The 19,314-nt window shown below is 40.6% G+C and overlaps 1 protein-coding gene across 3 annotated transcripts in view; it reads left to right on the top strand.

Annotated features, from left to right (window-relative positions):
* Positions 1 to 19,314, top strand: part of tanc2b (tetratricopeptide repeat, ankyrin repeat and coiled-coil containing 2b) — a 156,876-nt gene that overhangs the window by 11,671 nt on the left and 125,891 nt on the right. The window contains exon 1 of one of the 3 annotated variants that reach the window (XM_037980642.1): positions 4,597 to 4,612. The exons of the other annotated variants lie outside the window; for them this stretch is intronic. The gene's annotated coding sequence lies outside the window, so the exon portion shown is untranslated. Of the gene's footprint in view, positions 1 to 4,596; positions 4,613 to 19,314 lie in introns of those variants that run through there. 3 annotated transcript variants of the gene reach the window in all.

The following is a 19,314-nucleotide window of genomic DNA, read 5'->3' as shown; positions in this document are numbered from 1 at the left end:
CTGCCACAGCCAAGCAACCTCACCAAACACCAAAATGGCGAAAATTCAGCCAGTTTTACAGATACTGAGCTAAAACCTGGTGGTAGTAGCTGAGCGCCATCCCCGATGTTTACACCAAGAACTGATTGTACATCTGCAGCTAATTAGCTTTTGGAGTCAACCGCATTCAAGATGGCTGCCGCAGATAAGCGACCAGCGCCAAATTGAAAATGGCTACGACTTAATCGGTGTTACAGACATTGAGCTGAAATTTGGTGTGGTAGTGGCTGAGCATCATCTCCAACACTTACCACACATTGCACAATACTTTGAAGCTTTAGCAATAACTGTATTGTCTGTTAGCGAAATATCTCATGAACCATTAGAGGGATTTTAGTGAAATGAATCGCTGGCTGTACGTGGTCACCGCAGCTAATCAGCCTTAGCCAACACTAAAACGGCTTTAACTCAGCCGTTTTTACAGATATTGAGCTGAAATTTCTGGTGGGAGTAGCTGAGAGAGTATGGGAGTATGTATCCCTTTAATTTTCCTTTTTTTAAAATTTTTTTAGAGTAGACAGGAAATTGGGATGTATCTCAGATTTGCGTCGTTTCTCCCCGGTTCCCATTAATCCGGCGTCACCTGCCACTTGAAGCACGGACGCTCGCCAGGCTGCTTCTGTTTCTGTTCCTCCTGATAAATAGCACACTGAAGCAGGCTGGCTGCTGTGGGAGAAAGTGGCTTACAGAGATCCTCGCGCCTACGTTTCTGGCTCCTGTAGGCCGCCCAGAACCTTTCTCTCTTGGATAAGACGCAGAACTCCTCTGCCTCTTTGTGTTGGATCATGTTTTAATGAGACATGTTCTTTTCAAAAGAAGCATCATTACTCATTTTGGCAGTGGGCTTAAAGAATATTTAGGCAGGACTGCTGGTTTATATGTAAAAGGCTGACTTTAAAATGTTTAATTGCGTTTTATTGAAAAGAAAAGGTAAAAGCAGTTCAGCAACATTTAGGGTGACTCATATTTCACCCCTCGCTGCCACCTTTCAGTCCCGTCCGTTTTGTGTTTTGTTAATTGTGCATTAAACAACAATGACTCTTCAGAGCCACAAACACTGTTAGGAGCGCTATGTTAGCAAAAAACAATAATTTTTAGTCGCAACAACCTTTAGAAGTTCTAGTTTGAGGTAAGGCTGTAAACTAACATTGTGATATTTTGGGGCCTTATCGCGATATTCAATGTATTTTAGAATCTGTTCTACAAAACTGTAAAAATATTCCATTTATCTATAATACATGAAACGCTCAGGTGTGATAATTAACAGGAAATGGGTTAAATCTGGATTAAGTTAAATTAAAGCTTTCAGTCAGCCAGGTATTTATAATTAAACTCTTTCTCCAAACCAAAGTCGTTGAACGAGGTAAGATGATGTTTAGTAACTTTCTGCAGAAGATCTGATTCTTTAAGTCAGAGGTGTCAGACTCCAGGCCTCGAGGGCCGCCGTCCTGGAAGTTTCAGGTTTTTCTGCTCCAACACACCTGATTCAGACGGTTTAATCACCTCCTCACCAAATCATCAGGTTCTCCAGGAGCACGGCAACAAGTCATCCATTTAAAGCAGGTGTTTTAAAACAAGAACACGTCTAAAACGTGCAGGAGAGCGCCCCCCGAGGAACGGAGTCTGACACCTGTGCTTTAAGTGAAACAGATTTTCTGTAGATGAACTGATTTCACTCATCATGTTTCCATGTTTTTGCAAATATAAGCCACGGTTCTGAGCACGTTTCTATTAGTCTCTGTTTTCCACGTTGGACAAAGCAGCCATGATGTGAAGCTTCAGCCTTTAAACGAAGATGCTCAGACTCCATGAAAGCTCCTCCAGGAGGAGATGAGAGGAAAAGCCTAAATTCTGTTTTCATCTCTTAAATGGGCGACTTTGTGTCCACTTAATAAAACAAACACCCAGCGGACAAATGAGAGTCGGGCGATGTGAGGCTTCTCTGCGTGTTCTTTTCAGCAAAAATGGACCGAGTCTGACAAATCCTGGAAGGAGTTCTGACCTTTCTTCTCCTCTAATCATTGTCTCTTTGCAGGGGGACAGCCGCTTCACCAATTTGACCTTTCTGCTTTCAAGTGACAAGAGAAGTGTTTCTCTGAGGCCTCTGCCATTTTTCTTTAACCCCGAACCTTTTATCTCCCCATATTTACATAAAAAAACTTCATAAAGACTTGAGCAGATCCAGGCATGAATTCTGATTCACAGTTTCCTCTACTTCTGCACACATTGTGTTATTTTAGCCAATAAGATATGAAAATGTTCAGCTCGTTTAGGAGATGAGTGCTATGACTTTTGTTTTTATGTCTAACTTTATTTACAAATAGAAATACCTGAAGATTTATCAAATTTCTTCAAACTATTGTTTTCTTTGGAATCTGCTTCAACAAACTCGCTCTATTTTTGTCTTCTTATGCTACTTTTAGCTAATATTTGGCTGCTTTTTAGCTACTGTTGTGCTACTTTCAGCCTCCTGCTAGCCTTTTGCTACTTTTAGCTTTAGCTAGGCTTTTGATACTTTTAGCTAGCCTTTTGGTACTTTAGATTTTAGCTAATGTTTTGCTACTTTTACCATTTAGCTAGCATTTTGCTGCTTTTAGCGTTTGGCTAGCCTTTTGTTACTTTTAGTTGTTTCTAGCCTTTTGCTAGTATTAGCTTGTTCTGCTTTTAGCTAGAGCTTCGCTTGTTTTAGCTTTTAACTAGCCTTTTGCTACTGTTAGCCTCTAGCTAGCATTTTGTCTTTTAGCTCTTAGCCACTGTTCTGGTTCTTTTAGCTTCTTCAGCTTGTTTTATTAAAGTCGTTCAGCTCCCAACATTCATGGCAGTTTGTCTAGTTGAAACGTTGTTTTTAGAGCCTGGATTGTTGTTTGTGTTTCCATCTCTTCCTTACAAAAAGGTTTCAGTCAAGCCGTCTGAGAACGACGGAGACACGATGTCTGTTTCTGACGCTCGTTAACTCCGAGTCTCGTTTAGGTCGGCTCAGATTAATTAACGTGTTGGCGGTTCTGTGTGGAACTCCGATTAAATCCAACAAAATCATCCCCGCTGAGAGAAACATGCAAACTATAATTAGAAAATGGAAAAAATCCCCAACAAAAACCGAGCGATACCCTCGAGGAAACTAGATTATTACGGTGCAACTTTCCTCTGCTGAGTAAAAATTACTTCCTGTTTCCAAAATCTGCATTTTACAACCGTCCTTTCTGATTTGTAAACAATTAACGCTGGAGGATTTAGCAGCACAGGAGGTTTACGAAGCTTGGATGAATTTGTTGAATTTCACCTCGCTTGTTTTTGAAATGGAGAAATTGTTTAACGAAAACCGGATTATTGCTTTTTATAACCAACCGTAAACTCTAACATCTATTTTAGTGGGAGCTGTCTGCAGCTCAGGCACACTTTGCCGTAAAAACATCATTCAAAGTTTAAATGAATCCCAGAAAGTTGGACTTTATTGACTTTACATGGCACTTAAATATGTTTTATGGTTTTTACCCAATCGCAGTTTAAGTTGAATAATTCCTGCAGATTTTTCCACATCTGACAGTTGATGACTAACGTTTGAACAAAGTGCTCTTCCCACCACAGAAACAAATTATACATCAAGACGGGGACATTTTTGTCTCCTTTCACTGCTTTTTGTCTCTCACTGCTGTAGGACTGACGGTTTGATGTCAAATCAAGGGACTGAACACCAGGGCTTCCACAGATTGTTATATTTTAGCTGAAAATATTAAAAAACAGGAAGTCAAGTCTTTTAAACTTGTCATCTGTCCAACGTGAAACAAAAATTCACAGGTGTGACCATCAAATTTGTAAGATCTGATTATTAGTTTCCACGCGGCGACTGCATCTTTCTCTGCCGTCAGGGAGTGACAGACACATAGATGTGCGGTTACCACGGCGACGATCTTGAGCTGCTGCAACGTTTCTTTTGCATTTCCTTATGCATTTCAAACATCAAAATGTAGCGTTTTTAAGCCTAAGCTGTCACAAAGTTTGGGTTCCTGCGCAGTTTGTTAAAATAAAATCAGAGGCTGTGAGACAGTTGTTGCGTTTGGCTGCTCGCGTGTGTTTTCGGAAAGAAAGTATCCCAGTTTCAGATCGAGGTTCCAACTCATTTCAGCGTCTCTGACATGGCTGCTAACGTCTCCCACGCAGATATTTGAGCCCCCCTGCTCTCCTGTCCATAACCGGCCGTCTAATGACATAATGATACATTTAGTCAAAGTGCCTGGAAGCTCCGCATCTCGACTCTGAAAGCGGTATTTAATTTCTAATCCACCCACTGAAGAATGCAACAACCGGCCCAGTTATTCCTGTGACAACAAGTCCTTGTTGCCCCGAACGCTGCGTGTTTTCCCGACGTTTGTAGCGCCACGGTGACACCGCCGCCGAGCTGGATGTCAAACCGTGTCTGCTGCGTGTCGGTAAAAGCCTCCGTCACTTTCACCTGAAGTTAAACTTATTTCATCTGGCTGCCTTTGTAGAGATCTGCCGAGCGTCTCTGCTGGAGAGGAACCGGTGAAATGTAGCGCCTCGCTGCTCTCAAAGCCAGATTTGTTGTCTTCTCGAGGTGAGTCTTCCTCGCACTCGAAACTCGTCTGGATAGAATTACTTCGCGCTTTACCCGCCGCACAGAGCGGCAGAACAGTAGGCATTTTGTTAAGCTTGAGCTTTAAGCCACAAACGAGACAAGAAAACCTGCTGGAGAGCAAACGATGGAAGTAGTTCTTCTGGTTTCCAAGCAGATAAGTTTCTTTTTATGCAGAACCACCTGAGAAATGTTTGATTACCTGCTAAAACATGCACATTAGCAAACAAGCCTTTTATTAAAGGTGCAATAACAGAAAACTAACAGTAAAACGCTATAAAACTTAAAATATTTCAATATTTTTAGGGTATTTTTGTAAAGTGACTACTTCCATCCAGATGATCAGTACATTAAATTTTAATTAAACCAAAATCTTTAATCCTGATAGACAAAAAAGACAAGAAATAGCTGCTTTTTCCCCACATTTATTTACAAAAAGACACATTTCTGTTATCATATATCTCACATATCAAGAAAAGGCAAAAGAAATGCATGACTGTGGCCTGTTTCTGGTTTCTTTAGTTTGACCGTGGAGGTGCTGTCATCTCCAGCAGCTGTCAGTCAAAAATCTTATTATTTTTAAAGAAGTATCCCGACAGCTGATAGATGCGTCAGCTTGGAGAATTTTCAATTACTCCATGACTAGCCAGCCATGAAATAGTTGTTTGGTTCTAAAATTGATCCAAAGTCAGAGCAAAGTCTTCTCAGAGGTAGATATTATTGAGATATTGAAAAGATTTTTAAAATACTTTTTGTAGGCGCTGCTCAAAATTCAAACATCAACTTTGGGACAATCGGAACTAAGGAGAAAATGCTGACATTTTGATGTATGAGCTGTGTAAGAAGTGGAAAGTAGACCAAGGCCAGAAGAAATGTTAAAGCTGCTGCCAGTGGCTCCATCTGGTCACCATGGTAACCTTGTGTCTGTCACTCCCTGACAGCAGCCTAAAGATTGTCACGGACTGAAAATTAAGCTTCAAACAAACAGCCGCTGTGCAAAAATCTATGAGTCGCATCTTATAAACTCCTAAACCGAGAGCGGCAGAAGACTCTGATGGTCACACACGTACATTATTTTGCTTCTAAAGAGTAAAAAAAAAACCTTGACTTCCAGTTTTAAAGAGAATACTTTGAGTTAAAACATAATTAAATCTGTGGAAGCTCCGGCATTCTGGGCCATTTAAGAGAAAAGCAACAAGTCCTCTTTCACTGAGACACACTGGGTGAAAGAAGACAAAAAACTCTACGTTTTGTTGTTTAATTTATATACAAACCGAAAACTGCTGTGTGAGTAAGAAGAGTTTGTTGGCAAAGGTTTAGAACATTTTTAGACCGTTTTTAAAAGTTAGTGTGACGTCAACTGTCGGTTGAGAAATCATCAAACGTTAAATGTCATCGTGTGAAACCCATAAAAGATATTTAAAATGTAAATTCAGATTATTAAAGTCCAAATTTCTTTGACCTGTTTAAACTTTGAATGATTTTTCTGCTGTGAACTGTGCCTAAACTGTAGAGTTCCAAATGAGTTTCACCAAAATCCCATTCATTGCCACTCATTTGTTTTTTTTTTGTGCAGTTTTCTGCCATTTCTGTCTCTGCCAAACTCCGAAGCCCAATATCATAATTAATATGTTTGTTTTGATGTAAGATTTCTGTGTCAAAGCTGCAGCTTCTGCAGCCTCGGTGTCAGTGGTCCGTGCACGCGATAATCGGTTAAATCTCCACTGTGCGTGCCTGCAGACTAACCGCTTCCATCAGCTGTTCCAGGCTGCAGAGAGCTCTGCGGAGTGACACTTGCTGGATCACATCTGTGGCGCTAAAGATGCAAGCTGGCAAATGGAGTGGAAGAGTAGCCCTATTAAACCCCGGCTCTCCTCTGAGAAACAGGCCAACAGCTCTGAACCCTGGCAGAAAGTGCTGACACAATTTTCTCTTTTTTTATTTTTTTTTGTCTGAGTAAAATGCCTTGTGACCGCATGACACTGGCTCTTTTCTTCCTCTTGAGATTGCCCCCCCCCCTCGGCCCTAAAGCTGGCGCTACACAAAGGAGACGCAGTGTGCGACTGCCGTTTAGGAGGTGGCATAATTTATAATCAAGCCATAAAACGGTGCAAAGGTCCGCATTACTCACTTTTTAGATGGTGAGCAAGGAATTCCTTTGTCTGAGGAGTTAATTGGGTTTAACACTTCTCGTGCTTCAGTCGCCGTATGGAAGAGATTCTGGGGAACAAATAAATTCCCGCTCCTTTCACAGATCCGGCTGCTTGCGGTGCAGATCTGTCAGCTTGTGATGACCTGCAGCGGTGGCTCCTGTGTTGGTCAGAAATATTACATCGTCTCCAGGCACATAAAGTATCGGCTTCTGCAATGATGTGCGTTTGACCTCGGCGCACCTTCCTTCCCTGAGAACCTGTAGTTACTTCTCCGTGCCTCTGGTTACTGTTACAGTCAAGCAATTGCTTTTTTTTTTTTTTTTTCCATGTGTTTCTTTAATAGTATTCGTCATGCATTGATCAACCAGATGCTGAAGTCGGTAACTCTCCGCTCGGCGCTGCAGGGACTGACGATGGGAGCGATCTGCGTTGTTGATCTACTGGAGGGGATGTGAAGGAGATGGTTGTTCCCCAGTGGGGTGTGTGGGCGGTGAGCTGCAGCCCACAGCCTCTGAAAGGGAGCTGTGTTAAATCCGACACACTCAAACCCACAAACTCCGACAGCCGGTTGTGACGAAAAACCAATTCAGGTGGCATGATGAGTCCCGTTTGAACTGTGGGGGAGCTGTTCTCTCTGCCTGGCTCTTGTTGCTTCGGTTTAAAGGTCGTCCTCGTAGCCGGGGAGGATCTGAAGCGAGAAACGCCGGCAGCCTCGGAGGAGATGAGACAAAAGTTTATTTTTACGCATTGCTGGAATGTTCAAGAAATAACACGGTGTTGGAAGCGTTCATTATTACTTTGATTTAAATTGATTCAAAAGCCACAGCCACTTTTTAGGCCTATCATCGTGTTCTTTTACTTTATGTAAGATAAGCGGCAGAGCTTTCTAGCTCCTAAAATAAAGTTTTTATTTTTTGTCTCATTTTGAAATGAAGGAATATGAGCTGTACTTACAAAACAACCTCAACAGATGTAGATTTATCCTCAAAAATCATAAAAATAACAAAAATAATGCTGTATTTTTTCATAATAAACATTTTGTTTTCTACATAACTCCTGTAATATTTAGTTTGGTGTTATGGATGATTGGCCAGATGTTTATTTTTTTGTTTTTGTAATTAAACCTTTATGTGAACCCCTTGTAGAAACCTTATCTGGATACAAATGTAACTTGCCCATAAAGACCTGGACTCAGTTCCCTGTCCGGCTATTTTTAGTTTAGTCATGGATGCCAGCTATTAATGTTACTAGTTAAGTGGGGAAACTACTTGGGGGTTGTTTTATTGTCACTGGACTGCTAAATCTGGCAGAAACACAGCAGGAACATGCGGAATAACCTCAACCTCCCCTTGAAGTGCCTTGTTGGCAGAAGAGGAGTAGATCACATCCCCCCCAGGGGCCAAAAACAAGCAAACAAACAAACCAACAACCGACTACACAGCTCACCGCTCTGTCTGTGCTGCTGGTTTAAAAGCAGAAGCTCCACAGTGTTTACAGACTTGTATGTTTATAGCTGCGAGCCGGCCTAATTGTCATGCGGCTCATTAAAACATTTTAGGCCGGGTGCTTTGAAGCTGGACACGTTGGGAGTCAGACGCTCGAGATGAGATGCCGCTGAAGGTTTCTGTTAGATTTGTTTCTTATGGTCAAAGTGAATTTACTCTTCAGTTTACCTCCAGCCTCCGAAGGCGAGAGGCCATGTTTTCTGCCTGTGTGTGTGTGTTTATTTATCTGTACTGTTAGCAAGATATCTCATGAACCACTGGGTGGATTTTAATGAACCTCAGATGAATTATTGGGTCTACTTTTACACCTGATTACCTTTTGGAGCCATCCCGTTCAAGATGGTCGCCACAGCTAAGTGAGAGACAAATAACTATAACTAAACCAGTTTTACAGATATTGAGCTCAAATGTGGTGTGGTAGTAGCTGAGCATCATCCCCATCTCATACTCCAGGCTCATAATGATGGACTAATCCATCTGGTTTTCTTGTCCTCAATAATATTCCGTTTTTGTTGTATTTTTGAGTTTGTACACTCAGAATAAGTGGCTGAAAGTCCTTCCTACTCCCCCTCACATAATAATTGGTGTTTTTAAGGCTCAAATAAGTTAATTACAGCTAAACAAAATAGAAAAAAATAATATTTGAACATACAGCAGCAACGTAAGAACTACATGAATCAACAGAAGTCGCCTCCTGGTAGAAGTTATGAGGTGTAATTCTGTTTTATAATTTGGCAAATGTTGTGTTTATTTAGAAGGATTCAATTTTAAATGGCAGCCAACCTCTAGGGGGCGCTCATTTTGATTTGGCTTCAACTTCCAGGGTCCTTTCCTGTGTCTAACTTGTGTTGACAGTGTGACCCCTCCCGGCTCTCAGGGCGGATTGAGGATGTATTCAGATCTGATTTCTCAGGATTAGTAACAGCTAATGTGCAGCTCATGTGTTAGATATTATTACCTCGCTGATACTAAAAAAGCAAAAATATTAAGATTAGTTTAAAATATGGTTGCCAACTTCAGTAACAGATTTTTGTTGTCCAACGTAATGTGGCCTGACTTCACTAAGTGAACGTCACAGGAACATGCAACACACAGCCTGAAAACTTGACTTGAGTTCTGGTAGATGTTCTTGATGAGATTTTATTTCCCTTCCGAGCCATCGAGGATGAAAATCTGCAAACATGTCGCCAATTGGCTTTTCTTTTGTCAAAACATGGAGCTCTTTTTCACCACAAAATGTCTGAGGTTTATAAAACGTAAGATATTCAATCCTTGACCCGACTCTGTTCCAATCTGCTCCGTGTAATCTGTTGTAATGTGTTGGGACGCGGCGCATCAAACCCGCAGACGCTCGCGTGCGTCTCTTTTTAAATGGGCTGATTGGAGACGAGCGAGTCTTTTACAGCCGTTTACAAACGTCTTTCAGTCACATCAGTCGTAGTTTGTCTCCATCAGAACGTCTAGACCAGCGGCGTCCAATCCTGGTCCTGGAGGGCCACCATCCTGCAGGTTTTAGATGTTTCTCTGCTTTTCAGCAGGTCTTCAAGTTCTGCAGAAGCCTGTTAATCACAAAGTCATTCAAATCAGGTGTGTCAAAGCGGAGAAACAACTAAAACCTGCAGGACAGTGGCCCTCCAGGACCAGGATTGGACACCACTGGTTTAGAAAGAATGACGGTTTAATGTGACGTCCGATAAGCCTCAAAGAGAAGCATCCAGTTATCATCCAGGCTCTTGAGGGAACTCTTCGGAGTTTCCTTTGGGACCACGCTTGCACAAGTTTGTTAAAAAAAATGAGCTCCTCCCCTTCCATCTCCGCCAGCCGGCGCCGACAGCTGGACCCAGCGAACAGCTGCTGCCCCTCCCCCAGAATCCAAAACATCAAAAACAAAAAGACCTGGCTGCTGCCGAGCTTTGTTGGAGAGCAAATTATCTTGTTACTGCGCAGTAAATTTGTGTGTGGTCTCCCTCGAACAGGGTCTCAAGCGGTACATTAATCTTCTAACTCGTTGTCTACAAAGGAGGAGTGTGTAGGCTTTGATATAAATAATGATTGGAGCAGCTTCAACAGGTAGGTTTTGATGGAATGAATAATGATTTTGTTTTTGCTTGGATTGCCTAAAATTGCCGTTGTGTTTAGGCGTAACAAACGTTCACGTGCCACCCACAGACCGCAGTCATACATCTGGCTGCCACTGCCTATAAAACGTACCCGTCATGAGTTTACAACACTAATCTTTATGTCAGTAATTTTGGTTAAGATTCTCAAGTCACATTTTATTTTGATGGTTCGATTTGATTGATGTCGTTGTTAAATTATACAAAACAAACTTAAGTAGCTTTTCTGTCACATCCCATCTCCACAACCCCCCCTTACTGGTCTCATATGTTTTTATTTGTTGTTTAATCCCAACATGCATTAAAGATGGATGTACAGCTCCAATTCTGAAAATGTTTGGATTCTGTCTAAAAAGTAAATAAAAACAGAATGCAGTTCTCTTGAATCCATATTTTACTCACAGTTGAATATATTAAACATATTAAACGTTTAGATAAAAAAAGATTTTGTTGGCAGCAACACATCTCCAAAAAGTTGGGTCAGGGGCAACAAAAGGCGGTAAAAATAAGTGGAACGAATAAGAAACACCTGAAGGAGCTTTTTGTACCTAATTAGGTTAATTGGCAACAAGTCAGTCAGAGAACTGGGGAGAAAAAAAAAATTTTAGAAAAACATAATTTTTCAGAAGTAAAGATGAGCAGAGGTTCAGTCTGCAAAAATGTCTAAAAATAGTGGAACAATTTCAGAATAACTTTGAATCTCCCACCATCTATAGTTCATAATATCAACAATTTGAAGAATCTGTAGACATCTCTGAGGTCAAAGGTCAAGGCTGGATGTTGGTGATCCAGGTTCTGGTTCTGCTCGGGAACTCTTCCACAGATCATCGTCTGTAAACACAGTTCACCGTGCCGTCCACAAATGCTGCTTAAAGCTCTATCAGGCAAAGAAGAAGCCAGATGTGAACAGATGTCTCCTCTGGACCAAAGAGGAGAACTGTTCTGAGGTCAGCCTGCCTCTCTGATGGTATGGGGGTGCATTACTCCAGGTTTTAGAACAACATCTGCTCCCATCCAGGACTGTTGAACAGACAGAACGGGACAACCTCAGGTCCAGATGTTTACAGACTGATGTTGGAAGTAGATGAGATGCTCCACAGAAGGAGACATGGACCTGGATCAACTTTGAGATGTTTTGCTGCAATAAAATTTAAAATGACCCTTTTTCCTCCATTTTTTTAAAGGTACAGCTTCTTAGTTTAAGCAGCTGATGTGTTTACTATGTTCCTTTGAGGTTTGCAAATTTTTGCTTTTTGTTTTTATTTCCATTTTACACAACGTCCCAAGTTTTCTTCAGTTGGGGTTGTAAAATTTGGGACCCAGACAGAGCTGAGACAAGTCCATCAAACCAGATTTGTCCTATATTTTAAAAAGAATCACCGCAGGGGATGTAGAGTTCTTGAATAAGAATCTAAAGATATTTGGTTTTCAGTTGTTTTGCACTTTATGGTACTTCTTCTTTGGCTTCACTTTTGGAAGAACATCTTTTGTAAAGTGTGTGTGTGTGTTTCAGGCTGATATTTTATTCAATAAAGTAGGACAAACAGCTTTTCTTCTTTTGTTAATGTTGGCTCAGGCCGCTAATTCAGATGGGATAATGCCTAATGAAAGCCTCAACAATCAGCGGAGTGGGATATCTGCAGAAGACGAATATTTCCATTGACACAATGTTTTTAATCCCCCGGCCATGTTATTAGCTTTTTTTAATGAACGGTACAGAGTGTTAGCTGCGTTTACGCCTCCATTTTATGTTCACAAACACTTCCTAAAGATGCACCGTGGCTGCAGCTCAGCAGCTCAGCCAAAGGAGGATACTGCACTCTTTGTCAATAATAAATTGTTTATTAAAAGTTACAATAAAAGCTAAATGAAGCTGCTCTTTCTTGTGGGCAGTAGTCTTTGCAACAGAGCTGTGTCAACAAGTACAAGTAGCATCGGTGGTTTGTCTGATTTCCATTTCTTTTTGATTCCTGGTACATGTTGTAGGAGTTACCTTCAGCCACCGACGCTCTGTGTGTCGGCAGCTGTTATTTAACAGACGTTTATTGGTCGTCAACAAACTGCCATCGGAGGTCAGTTGTTTAGCTAACGCACTAATTGGGTCTGCGTTTCCCGTGGTCTTCGCCTTTGCCTTCAATCAGCTGTCAGTCCGGCCCGACAGTGATCGGGCGGCGGGCTGAGCTGGCAGAGCAGTCGATTTAAGACGCTTTCTCTCCTTCGATCCTGTGAAAAGTCTGCAGGTCTGGGGCCGTCGTTACAAATAGAAACCTTGAAGGAATAATTGCTCTTGTCAGACACATTTCTGTTCTTTTTGTGGATGGCTCCGGAGAGTTTGTGTGAGATGGTGTTCCCATTTTTACTTTACAGTTGAAACAGTTGAGATGTTCTGTCGTGTTTTTTGAAGTAGGAGGGGTCTGGATTACGTCCTTTATTTGTCATCACGTTATTGTCTTGCTGACACCGTTCAGCGATCTCTTCCACAAAATCAGCTCGAATTATTTCAAACCTGAAAACCTGTGCTGTTCAGGTTTTCAGTTCTGTCTCGTGCGTGCTGAGATGTCTCTGAATTCAGTCAACGTTTAGAAAAATGCAGCTTTGCTCTCAAATTGTTGAAGCGTTAAACCACAGAAGCTCTTTGTTTCTTTCTTTCACAAAGACTCGGCCTCTCTGGGATCAGGGTTTTATACGTTTAAACTCAGTCGTGTTACCAACCAGTGAACCTAATTAGCTGTGAGATCCTCCCGCTGGCTTTTGTGCTTTTTACTTTTCCAGTTTTTACTTTCTCATATTTTCTGGCATTAAATTTAAAGTGAGCATTTTTCACCAACCAGTTTATGTGTTTATTGCCTTCTGTTCATTTGGCTGTTGTTAGTAAAATATTCAGAAAGTAATCATTAGCTGTACATCAACAGCTTAGCTTTTAGATTCAACCCACATCAAGATGGCCGCCACAGCAAAGCTATCTTAGCAAACACAAAAAAATGGCTTTAATTCAGACAGTTTTACAGATATTGAGCTAAAATCTGGTGTAGTAGTTGCTGAGACTGATGCTCAGCTTACACTCTGAGGGCTAAACGACTAAACAAGATGCTTTTTAAAACGTTACCATTTAACTGTTAGAATCAACTGTCTGTTAGCAAAATATCCCATGAAACGGTGAATGAATTTCAATGCAACTTTCAGTAAGTAATCATCGGGTTGGCATCTAAAGCTAATAAACTTTTTAAGATGGCCGCCACAGCTGATCAATCCGTAATGTAGATTTTACAGATTTTGAGCTAAAATTAGGTGAAGTAGTAGCTGAGCATCATCCTCCATGCAAGCTCCAAGCACTAATAGATCTTAGGATCTTGCATGAAATCATGCATGTTTACAACACTGTCATTTCTCAATATAAAATTATTTTATTTTTTATATAATCTGGCATGAAAGGTGGCAAGAAATACTCATTCCTTCAAGGAATGCTTGGCTTTTCATGTTTCTCAGGAAAACAATTAAGATTTAAATTGGATTAGAAGGACTCCAAGTCTTGCTCCGACCACACAGAAACGAACCTGCAGAATGCTTCATTCCTGGAACCTGTTTTTAACATTTTCTGCTCATTTGCATGCTAAAGGCGCGCACGTCTTCTCTACAAGCCGTCTGTGGACCAGATGAAAAGGAGATGATAAAGGTTTGCCGCTAATTCACAGTGGACAAAGAAGTTCTGGAGCGAACACGGCGGCGCTGTACGTACAGAAATGGAACAATGCATAATTCATCAGGAAACGGATTCATTTCCTACCCCGGTCTGTGCGTCTGCTTCATTGAAAGCAGGTTACGTCTGTGCCAGTGTATTTCCCCCGACGTGAACAGAACAGAGCCTGTTGTCAACAATCACTTTTGACGATTGAACCTGTTTTCTGACTGATGTAAGTGGGCGAGCTCGGCTGTTGGCAGAAACTCAATTTTCCGGCACCAAATGTCATCCTGAGCACCCATTTGACATACCTCCAGTCTCTTTCAATCTCTCTCCCACTGTGTGGTTGGATGGCGGCACCTTATTGATCCGTTCTATTTTTGAATCGTGGTTTGAAACCAAACACCCGGAATCTGTGAAAACATGACATGTTGGCTTCAAAAATGGTTGTTTTTTCTTGACAAAACTAAGGTTATTTTTAGAAAACATGAAAAAAATTATAACGAGATGCTTGTATTCCACTTCAGATAGTTACTTCTGTTTAAATAACAAAGAATATACAGTAAATATGATGGAACTCAACTTTGTATCCACAAAAAGTGAGTGCACTTATTCAGCAAATATTGCATTTTAAGCCATTATTCACTGTTTGTTGCCTGCTGCTGTGAAAGGCAGAAATTGTCTTTGTGAGCATTTCATGAGGCATTGCATAGATTTTAATGAAACTCTCAGAAATTAATCATTGAATGTAAATCTGATGCAAGATGGCCACCACAGCTAGTGGAGCTTAGCAAACAGAAAAATGGCTGCAACTTGGTAAATTTTACAGATATGGAGCTAAAATTTGGTGTGGTAGTTGTTGACTTCTTTGTAACACAAAAATCTTTCTTCAAAACATGAACTCTTGGAGTCAACTATGTGCAAACATTAAATACTTGTTTAATAGATTAAATAATAAGTCTATAATATATGTGCTGGTTTTTAATTATAGTATTTTCCAATCCAGCTGCAGTGTCTGTAACAAATAAAGACGGTTGTAATTCTGTCCATTCATAAAAGAAACCAGTAAGTGAGTCCCGTCGTACGAAGCCTATCAGCCGCTCGGCAGCACACATACACAATCGCCCCGGGCAAAAAAAGTTCAGTTCTCTTATCTGGCCCTGCTGCTTTCAGACACCAAGTTTTAACCAGAACTCAACAGAGCCCCTGGCAAATGTAAAACGTATCCGAGCATTTTCAGCAAATAAAACTCAGCTGAGAATCCATGCATCGATGTTAAACGGGAGCCACGGAAACTCAAGAGACGTGTTAACATTTTACCCCCAAAATGGTCTGTTTTGTTGTTCCTAATAAAAAATCCTCGTAAATTCCTGCCAGGCCGGTATGTGGTGCTGTGATGCTGCCACAAAAATGCATTTGAAACAGGAAACAAGACAAGAAGAATCCACATGAAGCCTTCACGTTTCTATACGAACCTCAGGCTGATTATACGATACAGTCTAATGGTCGGGCTGTAAACACACGAAGAAAAACAACTTTTACTTGTTGTCACATTAAACTACAAGACCACAAAGTGCAGGACAATGTTGACCGAGTCATGGCAGTCCAAAATACCTGGACATAATGGACAATATTAGGGACCCTGTCCAGCAAGAGATGGCTGAAGGAGACTGTGTTCAAAGCACATCAGTTCCCATTTCTCAAGCTTTTTAGATGTATATTATATTTTTTTTAGTATTTACATTTCAGTAAAGTAATTCAAACCTTTTTGGCCTCAGATTATTTAGTGTAATAATGAAGGGTTTGCTCTGCAACACAAACCCAAGCATGTAATCTGTCACTGTTGAACATATATTGGATATTAAAAGATGTGACTCAGTCAGGTGGACAATTAATGAACTAAAATTTGGGGTGGTAGTAGCTACAAGTCATCCCCTACACCAGGGGGCTCCAATCCTGGTCCTGGTGGGCCACTATCCTGCATGTTTTACTTGTTCCTCTGCTCCAACACACCTGATTCAGAGGTTAAATCACCTCTTCATGTTCTGCAGAAGCCTGTTAATCACCCATTGATTCAAATCAGAGCAGAGAAACAAGTAAAACATGCAGGATCGTGGCCCTCCAGGACCAGGATTGGAGACCACTGCCCTACACAATGAGCAGGAACAGATCTTTATTTAAAACTTTGGCATGCAAAGGGGTGGGCGACATGCATTCCTTCAAGGAATGCTACTTTCATTCCAGCATGGAGTTGAACCTGACTGTTTTCTCTACCATTCAATGTTAAGAAAGGGTCACCATCCTTATGCATTGAACTTGACTGAAATCCTCTTTTTATTTGCTTTCTTTTGCCTTGGTGTCATGGAATAATGACATCATCGACCTAATCTGTCAAAGGCCACCAGAAGATCCCAGTCGGATGTAAATCTCAGCCTCGATTATCGGGCGAATGAGCAGCGAAGGGAGGAAAGACGAGGGCGTAAAACGTCCAAGAGTTTAATTTCTGCCTCAGCCTCAGTCCTGATTGTAAACGCCTCAATCTTAATGCAAATGTGCTCTTCTGCCCATGTTGATTACCTGCCGTCTGCAGGAGGACCTTCCCTCGTCATGTCATGACTCTATTTGGCCCTTTAAGCTGCCTGTCGAGCATTGAGCTGTTTCTTCGGCTCCAGTCGTGCTCTGTTTGCTCAAGCAGCCTCGAAGGGCTCGAGGTGCACAAATGGTGAGGAGAGAATTTATGCAAAACAAAATGGTGTCTGTAATTCACATTACGGATGATGGGCATGTTGGTATCTCATATTACAGACTGCATTGAACTCTATTATATATTCCTTAAAGGAATGCATATCGCCCACTTCCTTTCATGCCAAAAATGCTGAGACGGAATGAATCTACGTTCGTTTTGGTCCAACCTTGTAAATGACAAAATATGCAATCTCATGCCAAATTGCGAGATGTGTTTGAGTCTGGAAAATGTGTTGAGGATGACTCTCAGCTACTAACACACTAAATTTAAGCTGTACTTCTGTAAAATTAACTGCATTATAGCCGTTTTTTCTGTTGCCAGAGGTTGATTAGCTGTAGCAAACATCTTGAATCGGGAAGACTCCACCCAATGATTTTTTTCTAGGAGTTTCACTAAAATCTATCCAGTGGTTCAGAACATATTTTGCTAACAAACAAACATGGTTGACACCAACAGTTAAATGCCAAAGTTTCAAGCAAAACTGTGGTGCAATGTGTGGGGCTCGGAGTATGTGTTGGATTATATGCTCAGCTACTACTACACCAAATTCTAGCACAATATTTGTAAAATTGACTAAATTATAGCCATTTTTGTGTTTTTTAAGGTCAGTTGGCTGTGGCGGCCATCTTGAATTAGATTTGCTCAAAAAATTAATCAGCTGTGGAGGTACAGCCAATAATCATTTCCTGAAAGTTTCACTAAAAACCGTCCAGTACAAAAAGGTAACCGCTAAATTTTACAGAAAGATCTTGCACAAAGGATCAGTCTCAGCTACCACCACTCTAGATTTTAGCTCAATATAAATTTAAATCTGATTAAGTTGCAGCCCTTCTTTTTCTTTGACGGTTAGTTGGTTGTGGCAGCCATCTTGACTCAGATTGACTGGCATAGATCGCCTTTTTACAGAATCTGAGCAGCACTTTTAAACGTCCAGCAGGTGTAGCTCTCTGAATGAAGCAGCAGTGGAGAGATTGATTGGACCGTCTTATTTAACCATCATTCTCTCCAGAGGAACACCACATTTAAGTCCGTGTTTGACCTTTTTAGATCAACATCCAGTCTTATTTATTGATAAAGCTCTCAGAACTGCTGCTTATAAACTCCACAAGCAGTCAGTATACTCTTGAATATTACCTCTTAACATTACTGGAAAATTAGGTAACACTCAGTTTAGGGAACACAAACTAGGTGCTTTTTAACGAGCATATTGGACATTATTAATTAGCTTTACATATACTCCACGTATAAGTTTAAATGCATTACAGAAATCTAAAGATACCGGAGGATTAGAACTTCCCAACTTCTATCACTACTATTTAGCCAATAGGCTACAATATATTTCCAAATGGATTAGTCCGAATACATTAGATGAAACTTGGTTAGACATAGAACAAACTTTATGCAATAATATTAGGTTATCATATCTACCGTTTATTAGCACAAATATAAAAAAACACGCTTGCTTTAAAAGCATCACCATTAGTTCATCTCTGACAGCATGGTGGGAATATCAAAAAATGACAAAATCTTCATTAATCCCCTGTAGACATACACCCATCTGGAACAATCCTGACATCCTACAAGAAAATATCATGATAAACTTCACTGGTTGGAGAGCAAAGGGAATCGAACGCCTGGAACACTTATATGAAAATGTAGACTTTATTCCATTTAATAAATTAAAAATAAAATTTAACATGGAAGATAAATACTTCTTAGAATATCAACAAATTAAGTCTATCATAAAAAAGAAATTTAAGCTTAATAAAACTCTGATAGAAACACCAGTTTGTGTGTTAGAGTTCCTTAATCTCAAATCCCCCAAATTAGTATCTAAAATATACAAGAAATTGTCTAGAATTAACGACTCCATAATGCTACCTACAAAAAAATGGGAGTCAGATTTATCAATCAATTTTGACCAAAACACCTGGTCTCAAATATGTTTAAAGACATTTAAATTAACTAGAATCTCCAATTTACAATTAATTCAGTATAAAGTTCTCTATAGGGTACACTATACGGGTCAACGAATGTTTAAGATGGGATTTACATCATCTAACAAATGCTCACAGTGCGTTGACAATATTCCTGATGATTATATCCATGCATTTTGGTTCTGTCCACCCGTTCAGAGATTCTGGGTCCAGGTCTGTGAAGACTTGTCTAAATGTTTGAAATGCAATATTCCTCTTTCTCCGTCTGTTTGCTTACTGGCTTCCTTTGAAGACATCTCCCTGGAGAAAAATACATGTCGCATGATTTTCACTGCCTTATGCATCGCAAAAAAAACCATACTTCTAAATTGGAAAAATAAAAATAATCTTAGCATTAATCAGTATAAAAATCTTCTGTTAGATCATATTAGTCTTGAAACAGCATCTGCCGACACATTGGATCAATCTCTTTGGGCTCCCTTAATCGGCTCCGTCACATAGTGAAGGTGGGTGGTTTGGGGGCTGGCCTTGTGGGCCCTTGGGGTGG

The sequence above is a fragment of the Kryptolebias marmoratus genome, linkage group LG17, assembly GCF_001649575.2.
Source record: "Kryptolebias marmoratus isolate JLee-2015 linkage group LG17, ASM164957v2, whole genome shotgun sequence".
Classification (NCBI taxonomy): domain Eukaryota; kingdom Metazoa; phylum Chordata; class Actinopteri; order Cyprinodontiformes; family Rivulidae; genus Kryptolebias; species Kryptolebias marmoratus.
Note: the sequence above shows the minus strand (reverse complement) of the source record. Positions and strands in the feature narration are given on the sequence as shown.